Source organism: Ciconia boyciana, chromosome 5 (genome assembly GCF_034638445.1).
Source record: "Ciconia boyciana chromosome 5, ASM3463844v1, whole genome shotgun sequence".
Classification (NCBI taxonomy): domain Eukaryota; kingdom Metazoa; phylum Chordata; class Aves; order Ciconiiformes; family Ciconiidae; genus Ciconia; species Ciconia boyciana.
The window spans coordinates 25741529-25754029 of record NC_132938.1 but is presented as its reverse complement, the minus strand read 5'-3'; the positions used below and the strand labels follow the sequence as shown (position 1 = coordinate 25754029).

General features: G+C 43.2%; 1 protein-coding gene across 3 annotated transcripts in view; it reads right to left on the bottom strand.

The window, feature by feature from the left end:
• Positions 1–8252, bottom strand: part of PGCKA1 (PDCD10 and GCKIII kinases associated 1) — a 45271-nt gene extending 37019 nt beyond the window's left edge. Inside the window, exons 1-3 of one of the 3 annotated variants that reach the window (XM_072862833.1) lie at positions 7806–8252; positions 7550–7656; positions 6955–7025 (exon numbers count right to left, since the gene is read on the bottom strand). The gene's annotated coding sequence lies outside the window, so the exon portion shown is untranslated. Of the gene's footprint in view, positions 1–6954; positions 7026–7549; positions 7710–7805 lie in introns of those variants that run through there. The other 2 variants (XM_072862834.1, XM_072862835.1) reach the window with 2 other exon arrangements.
• Between the last annotated feature and the right edge of the window lie 4249 nt (positions 8253–12501).

Sequence of the window (12501 nt, the reverse complement as noted above, 5' to 3'; positions counted from 1 at the left end):
ACTGCTTCTACATAACAAGTATGGGAAACATACTAGGATGCATTTTTTACCTCATTGTTCCTGAACACTTCACATAAAGAATGGTCAGCAGAGAGTAGAAAAGCAGAGGATTATTTGGGCCATAGTTACAAAGTATTGTGAAAATGGGTAACAAACCTTTTAAAACAGAAAAATACAGAAAACACTAAAAGTCACACTCAAAAATATTCAAGAAAAGACTCTGATACAATACCTTAATAAAGACCCTTTTATGTGATGTGACTTTTTCCTCTTACATGAGTTATTTTTGACTCAAAGGGTTTTTCTTTTCTTTTAAATACAGCACTTAGATTAATGTGTAAAGCATAGAGATAATTTAATCTAGAGCTGTTTAGAGTGCATGTGAACTTTTCCATTTGGTTATTTTAAGCTAATTTCCTTCACAGACATTGCGTGATGATGGGTGGCTAAGGGAATGATTAAACACAATGATTTTGTGAACAAGAGCAAAGGGGTTTTATTTTATAATTACAATAATTGTTTCTCAGCACTAGGCAGATCCAAAGTATTGACCACTGCATTAAAAAGGTCTAAATGTGGCTAAGATATGGTAACAGTGAGACAGCAGTGAAATACAGCTGCATTTCTGCTACATTATTGAATTGCTTATCTTGATTGTATTTGCAACCTTTTTCAGTCTCTCAGTAGAACAATACCTGAAAGCTATAGAAAAGTATTCATTGCCTTAAAAGACTTACTGTTGTCTGGCATCGAGCCACTTTAGTAATCCTTTTTTTTTGCCTTCTTTCTTTTTCTTTTAATCCTGTGCAAAAGAATGGGCTGTATTCACCAAAATTATCAATTAAAATTGCACAATTAAGTCTGACTTGTGGGACTGTGTTTCGGCAGCGGAGCACCTCATGGTGCTGTATGCTAACAACAGGCTGACATTTCCAGCAGAACTGCTTGTTCCAAAGAGTTTATGCCATAGCTATAAATGGTGTATCTCGAGTAGCTCTGTTGTAAAGCAAATACCTGCTGCCTGTGTGTTAGAACTTTATTTATTAGCCAGTCTGACATATTGCCCCATGACAAGAAAGTTATTGACACTAGGCTGGATTTTTAAAGAGTGTTAGTCCCTAGAGGCAGGTCTGGCTCTTGGAGCATTTGGGAGACTTGGATTCAAATTCTGCCTCCCGCACAGAGCCACGGGGCTGATTTAGCACCTTGCTTCTCAAACCTGGCCTTCCCCCACATGCAAAATGTGGGCAACAATATGTGCTCTGAGCTAAATAGGTGCTCTCTCACTCTCTCCAGGAGGAAAGTCCAGCCACATTGATTTCAGTGGTGCCACTGTAAAGCTTTATCACGGAAGGATGGCAGAGAAATGAAACAAAGCTAAGGCTGTAGTCTGATGTTGGCCATGAAAGCAGCAAGCTGGCTTTCCCCTAGCATCCAGCTCTTTGTCCTTGGCTTTGCTCTGTTTTCTTAAACTGTTTGTGGGGTTTTTGGATCATCTGTGCATTAGTAAATCCGTATGTTTGTACCCTATATAAACATAAAGTGAATGGAAATGTTTTTATAGAAGGTAATTAATTGGATAATTGCGCTTGGATAATTGCACTGAGCATTAGTTTTTAATGTATATTGGTAAATACGGACTAGCCTTTTAGCAATAGGTGTGCATTCATCCAAAGCAATGGAAAATATTCCCAAGTGATTTTAAATTAAAAAGAAATGTTAAGGACAGAAATCGGACACTGCACATGGCTGTAGCTTCTCAGGCCCCTGGAGGCCTTCAGTTTAGGGCTGATGACCGTAGCTTTTGTTTAATTTACATTGCAAATGAAATCTTGTGGTATTTTTGGTCTTTATCCATGTTTGCCTCTGAAGCGGTGCCTGGCAGTTGAATCTGTATCTTTGCTGCACAGACACTGCCTACTCATTACTAAAGTTCAGTGGAGACTTACACGTACTCTGACAACAGAAATGCAGGGCTGATAGCAAGCCGTGCAACGTCTGCTAAATTCACATGGGGAAAGGGAATATGAAAACAAACACACAAAGGGCACAGCTACCGAGATGGTAAATATTGTTTTTTTCCATGCCACACCCAAACCAAAAATAGAGACAGAGGGGCCCTTAACAAAGCTTTATTCAGGTTCCTGACAGCTGACAGTAACTGTTTGTTTTCCCCTGAGCTGTAAGTGAACAAGACTGCCAGCTTACTTCAAAAGCCTGAATTTGTCTGAGACTTACGCTTCCTTTACTGTAAGTGGATCAGAAGTAGATGAGAATAGCAGCTCCATGGAAATTAGCAGTGGTGAAATCATGCAGATGTGATCACTATCAAGCTTGCACGCCATAAGAGGAGTAAGAGCTGAGAACACTTTTTGGAGGGAAAGAAGCTGCCTGTAACGTGGAACAGCATGGCTTTGCTAGCCGGGCACGAGGAGCAGCAGCCAAGGGAGCCCGGAGGCTGGCTCCAGGCTGCAGGCCGGAGCTGGCTGTGCCCTGGCATGGCGGGCCGTGGGGAGGGCCCCTGCCGCACCGCCGGGCTGTACGAGGGAGCACGCAGTCCAGAAGAGAGAGGAGGAAATTCTTGGGCAGCTGTGTCAGGGCATAGGCGGTGCTTTCTGTATCCTAGACTGTTGCACAAAGCTCAGGTGCTTATAAGGTAGATAAAGCTGGACACTCCCAAATCTACCGTTGATAAAACAGTGTTGCAAAGTGGCTATAGGATGAAAGGGGAAGTGAGTGTAATGAATACAGCTCAGTCAATAAATACAGTCGTTGCAATAAATACAATGAGGAGGATAGGTGGTCAGAGGAGGAACAGGCCCACAGCCCGAGAAGTCCTCAGGACTGTGGGAACGCGGCTCCATACGACTCCTTTGGGACACTCTGTCTCCCCTGCCTTAAAGCCGCCTTCAGAGACTGTGCATTGGAGTGTGTCGTAAGAGGACATTAATGCCAACCTGCCTGGGCAAAGTTCCTTAATGTGCAGATGCACCTGGCCTGAGCACAGGAGGCTGGGCAGAAGTGATTTCACTTTTTTGCACAGGCAAACCCGTGCTGCTGCCGTGCTGTCACCGTGCTGTCGTTTCTGCTGGCAGCAGTGTGCTGGGTAGCACTGGCAAAGCTTACATTGGACTATTCCTTTTTTCTTCTGGCCTCTGTTAAATCAGTGGGATTTGATCCTATTGCCACTGCAGCCAGTATGAAAAGTTCCCAGAGTGGACTTCAGGTTGAAAATGTTTTCAGTCATTGGGTGTGTGTTGTTCTTGACGTGGGATACTCTTCTCCTTGTTACTCAGCTCTTTCAGAAAAGCAGATTGCCTGCTATAGCAAGGCATTGGACCTTGTTAGCATAAAATCAGACAATGAACTGTTCTTTAATAGAAATACACAACTACATTAAATAGTTGGCAAATGATGCAAAGTTGAGCCAGGCCCAGTTGGTAACACCAAAAAAAGTAAGCCCCAAGGAGATGGCTTACTCCTTGCTATCCCAAATGGAAAAGTAACTTATGTGAATTAATAATAGAATATTCAACCAGAAGTATTTTTCTAACCAGAAAGCATCTGTGGCTTTGCAGCAAACATCTGTGGTTAAAGTGAAAAAATGGAAGTTAAATAAACTTGTATAAAAACTGCAGATAGAAAAACATCACACAAAAAAGAAAACTTGGGTGTTTTTTTCACTGCTTCCTGCTGTAAGTGATTAAATGTTTAGTTTCCAAACAATGTACTCGGCTCTTAATAAAATTTTAAAGTTCCTCCATATGTCTAAGTGAAAGTGACTCAGAGGAGAGCTCATAGGAAAATTGCTGCCTTTTTTTTTCCCCTTTCCAATAATCCCTTTTGACCTTTCTACAAAAACTCATTTATTTTGTCCATTTTGATATCAAACTTCCAATAAGTAAAACTACATTGTGTTTTATACCTATTCTCTTTAGCAATACATCCTGCTTGCCAGCACTCTTCTTCTGTAGCTCAGCAAAAATCAACGATTTCCATGCATCATTGCTTGGACGTGAAGTTTTGATGTTACTACTCCAGCAAAATCGGGTGCTAAATGAGGCACTCCTGGTTAAGGAGCGGGGATTTGGCTTCCTGCTCTGCATTAGCCGTGCCCTCCCCATGACAACTTTGTTGTGTGGAAATCACGGGCATGCTCTGCTGACAGGTGACCATAAATAATTCTCAGATAAACAGGGTCTGAAGGAGGAATTATAAGTTCCAAACAAGTATTTATTACCTCACTACATTTCATCACGTTTCAGTGGGTTGCGTGTCGTGAGTCCCCCCCACCCCAAGTCTTTTGTAAAACGATATCAGTGGAATATGTAAACAATGCTGAGGCCATGTTTAACTAGATACTGTGCAAACATAGTAAAAGACCATCCCTTCCTGAAAGACGTGAAGAAAGGCTTTCCTTGGCTTTCATGCAGTAAAGCCTGAGAGCAAACACTGAAGTTTGTTTCCTTGAGATCAGATACAAACAACTGTGTGGTTAGAGAAGGGCCTCAGCACTCACAAATGTTTACCCTGCTTAGTGACTACTTTCAACCGGGCTTTCCAAGGAAGCCACAGTTCCCTTCACCTGCAGGCTTTGCTCTGTCTTCCCACCAACCTAGAGCTGCGCAAAAATCATCAGGTTGATGATTTTCAGTATTAGCCTTAAATCTGGTACAAGTTTCCTGAGATTTGCAAGCCTTTTGGAAGATCTGGATTGGCTTTTGATCAATGCTTGGCGTAGCTCTGATTTTGGGGTAAAGAGAAAACTATTCCAAACTTCTGGTAGTGTTTTGATTTTTATGTTTGCTTGATTTCCTGCAAGATCTGAGTGAAAAAATCTTTCTTGGGTTTCCAATAACTTCAGTTTCCAAGAACCTCTCTCCTTCCTTGTTTATGAGCAGGAAGTATTTGATTTGTGTGTGCTCCCCAGGAAACAACGCTACATTTGACTCCATATTGATGTGACAAAGCAAGTGAATAGGTTGGATTATTTCATCAGAAAAAAAGTAATAATTAAAGCAGTGCAAATTCCTGTAATGAGTGGAAAATTGTGGGTATAAAGAACATCTGAACAGCCTCATTTGTATTCCTTTCTTTAGGAAAGGAGTTACTGCTCCCTCCCGTTCAACGGCCAGTCTGTCTTTCTGGTCACAGAGTAACTTCAGTGTTTGTCCTGCCTTCCACCCTACAAAGATACTTTGCGTAAATAACATTCAACAGATCTAACTACTGAGCTACTAAGTGCTGGTTTACCATGACACACCCAATTTGTACAAATAGCGTGGCCGTGGCAGGCTGTTCCTGGCGTGCCAGGTGCACCGTTCCTCCTCAGGGAAAGCCTGTGTAATAGGATGGCAGTTTATTTGGGAGCTGGTGCGTTCCCCTCACTTCCCTAAGATTTAAATTTAGCTTAGCAAATAAGCCCCTTATCTACAAGAGTTTCTAAATAGATTTTTGTAAATAATTTAAGTTCAGAGGTTAGTTATAGTAAATTTGGAACAGTTCTTTTAAAGTGTAGTGGCTTTTGTTACATTCCCAGCAGCGCAGTTGTGAGCGACTCTGCTGGGAGGTTAGCGGTACAATTAGTTTGATAAAAAAATGTTTTGATGTCTCAGGCTGAACATACTAGCCCATACTAGGGTCTTGGTCCTCCCCAACATTAGACCTACAATGTTTTGAGATGGTCACCCTGAAAGTGAAGGACAATATTAATTTTTTGAAGCACTACTGGTAAACTTGTTTGGGATCAAATTTTCTCAAATTTAATTTTAAGTACTGGTAATGATAAAACACTTTTTTTTGCAAAGAAAATTGAGAGCTTATCTGAAGCAAGGTGCTGTAGGTATTATTATTCTCCACTTCTTTTAGTATCCCCTAGCGTTATGTGGGAAGAAGAAAAATAGATGGGTTTTATAGAATAAAGTGAGGAAAAAATTCATTGCTTGCAATCACCACCCAGCCATTGCAGGAGTAAAACAATAAACACCGCTTGCTGCTTTTGTGCAGTGGGAATCCCCAGGGGGTGGAAATATTATGATGCACTAGAGATCTTTTAGTAAATATAGATTCCGTAGCTTTATAGAATGTTGTCTCTAACTAAATTCCTATAAAGGGATTAAAATGCTGAGTATTTAGAACAGTGTCTGAAAACAATTACAGTTTAAAGAAAAGTTGTGATGAGAAAAAGATCTTACTGATAAAAATGCTAATACTGTACCCTGGAAAAATCCTTCAGCACAAGCAAAAGAAATGAACTGCAATATTGCCAGCAATTGTCAGTGAAACTTTATCTTTCCATGTGAAAATGCATACGCTTTAACGTCATTTAAATTCTCTATTAACTGGGTTTTAACTGACTTTCCTCCTACTCCCTATTTTGTAAAATTTTCTCCTTTTATGGAGCACTGAAATACCCTCCCCATCTGCCTTTCATTTGCTTTTGTAAGTGGTTTTTTTTTTTTTTTTTTTTGAATGCGCCAAATTCTAGGAAGGGAAATCAGAAATCGTGTAAGTTCAGTGAGGAAGCCACATCCATTAAAATATACTTTGACTGAAGTGACTGAAACAATGTGCAATTCATAGTGTAAGTAAAGTCAGAAGAGTTCTAAATCCCTTCATTTCAGACATCAAAGACACATTAACTCCCCCTTCGCCCCACATACTCTAACACAAATGCTTCAATAACTAAGAAATCTTTGAAAATATTACTTTTTAAGTAGATTTGGTTTAAAAAGATTGTTTTGTTTGGATTTCTGTTGAGCCAACTGTGTTTCTGAGTATAAAAACAATACTGACTTTACAACAGGTGGAACAAGTGAGAGCAGGTATTTTCAGGATAAAACTATTAGACTATTTGGAAAGCCAAAAACGAAAGAGAGTGCACAATATGCCCTGTAAACAGTTTCTCTTGAAAGCACAACGTTACAAGTTTAAAGGAAGAAGAGCTTTTCCTACCTGTAGCTTTTGTGCGGATCAGGAAGTGTAGCTTTTTTCTGATTACAATCTTCCATGGCTTAGCTTGGCTTCTGCATTTGAATGTTAAATATATAAGAATGCCGTGTTTAGCTTGGGAGTTTGCATGACCTCTTAATGAGACACTGTAGTTAGTGTCATTGGGTATTAAGGCATCATGTGACTGCAGATGAAAATAAAATCCTTTAAAGTTTGCATTTAATACTTCCTAGAATCTGTAACCCTTTACCTGCAAGCTGGATAAAAACCTGATAGAGCTCACTGTTTCCTGGTCAGGGTTAGAAAAAGAAGAGGAAGAACACATGCCAAATAATTCCTTTTCCTCCGGGACAGTCGCTTACAACGACCACAACAAAGTCTGAGCCCGTCAGTGTATGAATGATGTCATTTGCATATTCTTAAAATTAAATGCCCCCATGTCACAAACGGCGCTGGAAGGATTTGGCAGAAAGTTCCTCTGTTACACCAGGTAGTTTTGCCTAGCAATGACATTTAATCCCCGCTGTTTTGGGTGATGCTCTAGGGAGGAACTCTGCTCTCAGGTATATTTGCAGGCATCGCATCACATTTTTTTTACCTGTGAAAGTTGCTGACTTTCCTGGCATCATTTTGGTTTGGGCGTGGTGTTTCCAAAAGTGATATGAAAGAAGTTCTGCTGCCACAATCCAGTTAGGAGAGCCTTCCCTGTGCAGGAGGAGAGATTTAACTTAGGCAGTCTCTGCAAGCAGCTGGGTCAGGTGTTTCCCAGCTGTACTCTTTAACGTATATTGCTGTACCTGGAAACTGTAAAAAAAACCCAAACAAACAACCTCCCGGAAAGAACCGGCACTCACATTGCATCATCTAACTGCATGTGTCACAGCCGGGGGGTTCGCAGCAGCGCTAACAGAGCCCACTCCATAGTGCTTTGGAAATGATCTACTAAATCCTTTGTTTGTTTGTCTGTTTGTGGTGTTAAGCCTCATGCAAGCAGTTACGTGAGGTTCGGCGGCGGTACGAGTAGGGGAGCTGCTCTCACCCTAACTCGTGGATTTAGGGTTGCCTCCCTGCCTGGCGGGGGCTGCGTCCTCGCCTTCCCCGTCTGAGGGGCGTGCCGGAGTCCCGCTTGCCTTTCTCATGCGAAGTCTCCTCCTAAAACCCCGCTTCGGCAGCGGGCTGGGCGTGCTGCCGTGCGCGGCGGGGAGCGGAGGCCGCGGCTGCGGAGCCCATCCCCGCCGCCCGCGGGGAGCGGCGCCTCCCGCGCCGGCAGCGCAGGCCCCGCCGCGCCGCCCAGCCCCGGCCTCCCGCTGCGGAGCCGCGCACCCCGGCCGAAACAGCGGACGGTGGCCAGCAAACGACTTACTAAGAGCTGCGTTGGGTGTGCTTCTTTTAAGCAGAGAGCTGTGTCATAACGTAAAGGGCAAATGCCATTTACCGTCTGTGAGCTAGCGAGCTGCAAAGCTCTGCAACAGCTCTTTGGCAGATCGTTCTTTTTCCTTATTCCTCCAAGCTTTTAGCGTTAGCTGAAAATGGACTTTGAGGGCCAGCAAACGTCCTATTACAAAACCTTCGCTAAACTCTCCCAAAGGCTCTTTGGTCAGTAAGTAAAGCATTGTCAGGCTAACATATCCCCACGTTGTTAGAGGAGGTGAGGACGGCGGGAGATGCAAACAGCTAGGGGCTACCTCTGCAGCCTGCTGCTGTGCGCAGGCCCGTGCCCAGCCTGTGCTGCGTCCCCGGCTTACAGCCCTGCCAAGCCGCAGCCAGCCCCCGTGGGCCAGCTCTGCATCCGGTGGCATTTTGCCATTACCCTCGTGGCGGTTGGGCTAGTGAGCTGGGCTTACAGGCTGAGAAATATCCGAGCCGAAAAGCTGTGCTGTAGGCCAGGAGGCCACTGGAAGTGACCTCGGGGAGGCTGCCTCCCCCTTTCTCCTGGTGCTCGGCCTCCTCCTCAGACCCTTTTCAGGGCTACCGTATTTTTGGCGTTCCAGAGACTATTCATTCTTGTGGTTTCTCGAACCCACACCCAGTGTTCCTGCAGTCGCAGCGAAGGTCTGCCCCAGCCCCTGCAGTCCCAAGCGTGCTGTGCTCCCATAGTACTGTTCCTGAAACCTAACGTTTTCTATGAATGTGCGCAAACTGCTGAGATCTTTTCAGGCTGATAGTTTGGTGATGTTTTCACAGACGTGTCCTGCATGAAATGATCACTTGTCTTACCAATCCATAGTCTTTGTTCAAAAACACGGGTGTGACAACATTTTTTTCAAAGGAAAAGTAGTTGAGACATTCAGCCTGCAGAAATCCTCTTTTTCCTCTAATCTCATTCTTGTACCTTAGGTGACTGTTTTGGCTGAGGTTTTCTGGAGAACGTTCCTGCTGAGATAGAAGTCTGCCTTGAAAAATTACAGCCCAAAAGGTTAACTTTGTAACTTCAGATACTATCGTCAACATCATCTTCCAGTGAGAAGTGCCAGGCAATTTACTAATAGGCAATGGAATAATGGAGACAAACGGCAGCAAACTATCCTGTTGCTTTTGGGATGTTCTGTTATCATCTGTGCTACAGCATGTCCGGATTTTTGCTTCATCTCTCACCTTGGAAGTGTGTGTATTTCACTTTAAATATGCTGAATAGATCCATTTTAGTCTAGAAGCTTTCCTGCATGACCCGAAATGCATGTGGAATCAGAACTGTGGCATGAAAGCGGGGAGATGATTTTATTTATCTCTGTTATATGCTATGTAAAAGTAAGACCCGTGCTGGTGTGGCAGTATTGTGTGGTGAAAGCTGTGACAGTGGGAACATGTGAACATGCCTTAAATCTGCTTTTGTATATTCCCTGCTGAGGCTGCAGAGGGGACCGGTGTGCTGCCAAAAGGCCAGGCGCTGCAGGTGGAGAGTGTACCATGGCTGGGAACACGTCAGGGGCTTTGCTGAGCTGGGATGGGAGCATCACCTACCCTGGCAAGCAGGAGCAGCGTGGGCCTGGGATGATGGGGCAGCGGAGGGAGGCAGAAGAGCTTGCTAGGGGCAGATTTTAACGGTCCCTTTGGGAACCACTTCTGATTTTAAGAGCACGTTCTGCTGGACTGGACATCTTGGGAGAACGTTCCCTCACACTCTTCTGGTTATTGGCCTGTGTTTTCAAGTGAATTTAGCACTGCGTAGCTGGTCCTTGATAGTGAAAGTCCCTTTTTGACAGAAGGATGGTGGTGCAAACTGCCGCTTCTGGAGAACCACATGATAAAATGCCTCATCCCACCCTGGGAAGGACTGTGATGGCTATTCCTTCAGCCTTTGACCTCCCTGTTGAAATTGAGAATTGAGACTATGATTTAGACCCACACTGAGAGCATCACTTCACGTCATACAAGTAAGGAGACTGCCTCCAAAATGGTGTTCAGTGACCAGGCTGGAAAGGTAAAGCATGGGAAAAAAACGTAGCTCATTACTCTCCCTGCAGTGACGTGGTGTTCCAGGAAGAGATATTGAGTAACATCCTTAACACCATACAAGAACTTTGAAGTAGGTTGTATGTGTGGCATAAATGCTTGATAATGATTCTTAATAACAAATCCTTGATAACCAAAACTATCCAAAGGCCCTAGTCCGCATTTGGATGATTACATAATCCATTTTTGGTTACATAAAAAATAATGTGTGAAAAAGTAAGGTGTCTTTGGTTTTATAATTAGAAGAAATAAAAATAGATTTCAGAATGCTGTCCTTTTGCAGTCTTAATATTTATGTTAAAACAGGATTATGTTTAATACTTAATCAACAAAATAAAACAATGCAGATTGTTGCTAACAGCCTAATGGAAATGACCCAAAGGACCCATTTTATGATGTATCGTATAAACACACGTAAGTTTTTGACAAAGGGCAAAATCTCAGGATTTTAAGCTGATCTGGGGCTGAAATAGTCCCCCCTGCATATGAACGCCATTTTAGCGATGGATTTTTGCTTTAAATTCCCTTTGCTAGATGGCTAAAACTTCTGTTTCCACAGGTTTATGTAGAGGGCTTGAGTATGCAGCATGGAGAAATCAGGGCTGGCGAACCACTGAAATCTGAATGCCTTCTGAATGCCTTTTCCAGGCTACATGTTAACTCACATTTTGATGTTATCTGATAATAATGTGAAAAAAGTCGAATGGCCACAGGCCGTATGAAATGAAGTCACGGGCTGTGCATTCCCCAGCTGTGGTGCAAAGGAAATGACTGATAAAAATATTTTTTCTAGCTGACCTCCGGCTTACCTTTGTCTGCCAAAGAATTTCCGGCTAATTCCCCTCTAAAGCTTTCTTGCAGCTACAGCCTATTCCTAGAATCTTCTGTGTCAGAAAATATGGAGCCCATCTGAGCCTGTTTATTGATGCACTTTAGATAGATAAAGAATAAATGAAACCTTTGTTCTAGATACACAAATAGTGCTCCTTGAAAGAAAGTAAATTGCTCTATTCCTATGTAGGGATAGAACAGCACTTGGCATTTGGATGGCTCATTATTAGAGAAACTACGTTGTCCCTGTACCACTGCATAGACATACTTGGGGACAGATTTGTGAGGGGCTATGGAGTGCTCACTCTTGCCGTAGCAAGTATTTGGACACTGAGCAGCCTAATGCCATTCAGAAACCTGTGCCTGCTGCTTAGGCTCAGTGTGAGGAGTCTGACCCCTGAGAAATAGATTCAGAAAGCTGGAAAGCTGACTGAGATAGTTTATCTATGTCTTAATAGATAAACTATGAGGAAGGACAGGACTTAAACAGCATCCTTCAATGAGATCAGGAACCCAATACTTGGCTGAAGGGCTTAAGTGGATTAGGAGTCACGTTCATGTTTGTCTTTCTCATTGTTTTACAATTAAGAAAAATAGTAGTGCTGCCCCACTCTTACTGTCCTTGGTTAGAACACAGAAGACTAAGGTTCAAAGCAGGACAAGAACACCCACGCCTTTTTATATACAGCATCACTGCTTTCATGTGTCAGCCTATTGCTTTGACCAACTAGGCAAGGCCTAAAATCAATTCCCTCTTTGACCCGAGATAAAGGGAAGACTGCTCTCACTTTTAGGCCGATCCTCTATTTTGCTGGCAACTATCTCCTGCCCCAAGAAACCTTGCCACTATGCAGAAGTCCACAAAGTTCACTGAGCCAGAAAACAAGAGGAGCAAGTATGGGTACTCTATCGATAAGCCACTCAGCTGAGCTGCGACCAGCTGCGTTCTGGTAGTGCTTCCCAAAGAGGAAGAACATTTCTCTGTTTCTGTGTTTTGCTTTGTTTCTATGTTATACTGCTTTACTACCCAAAGTTAGCCACTCTCCTGGCAGATAGGAGATGTATTTTTACTCTTCCAAGATAATGAGGGAACTAACTTTCCAACATTATGCAGGTTATGCACAAGGAGTTCAAGGCTGAAACGTGTGAGTCATGCCCAGTATTTGAAAGAAGGTGGAAGCTGCTTACCTTCAGGACAGGATCCCGGGAGGTGTGGATCCCACAGCCCCTTCCTGTAGCTCCAAAGGTCTGAAGGGGAGTGGGATT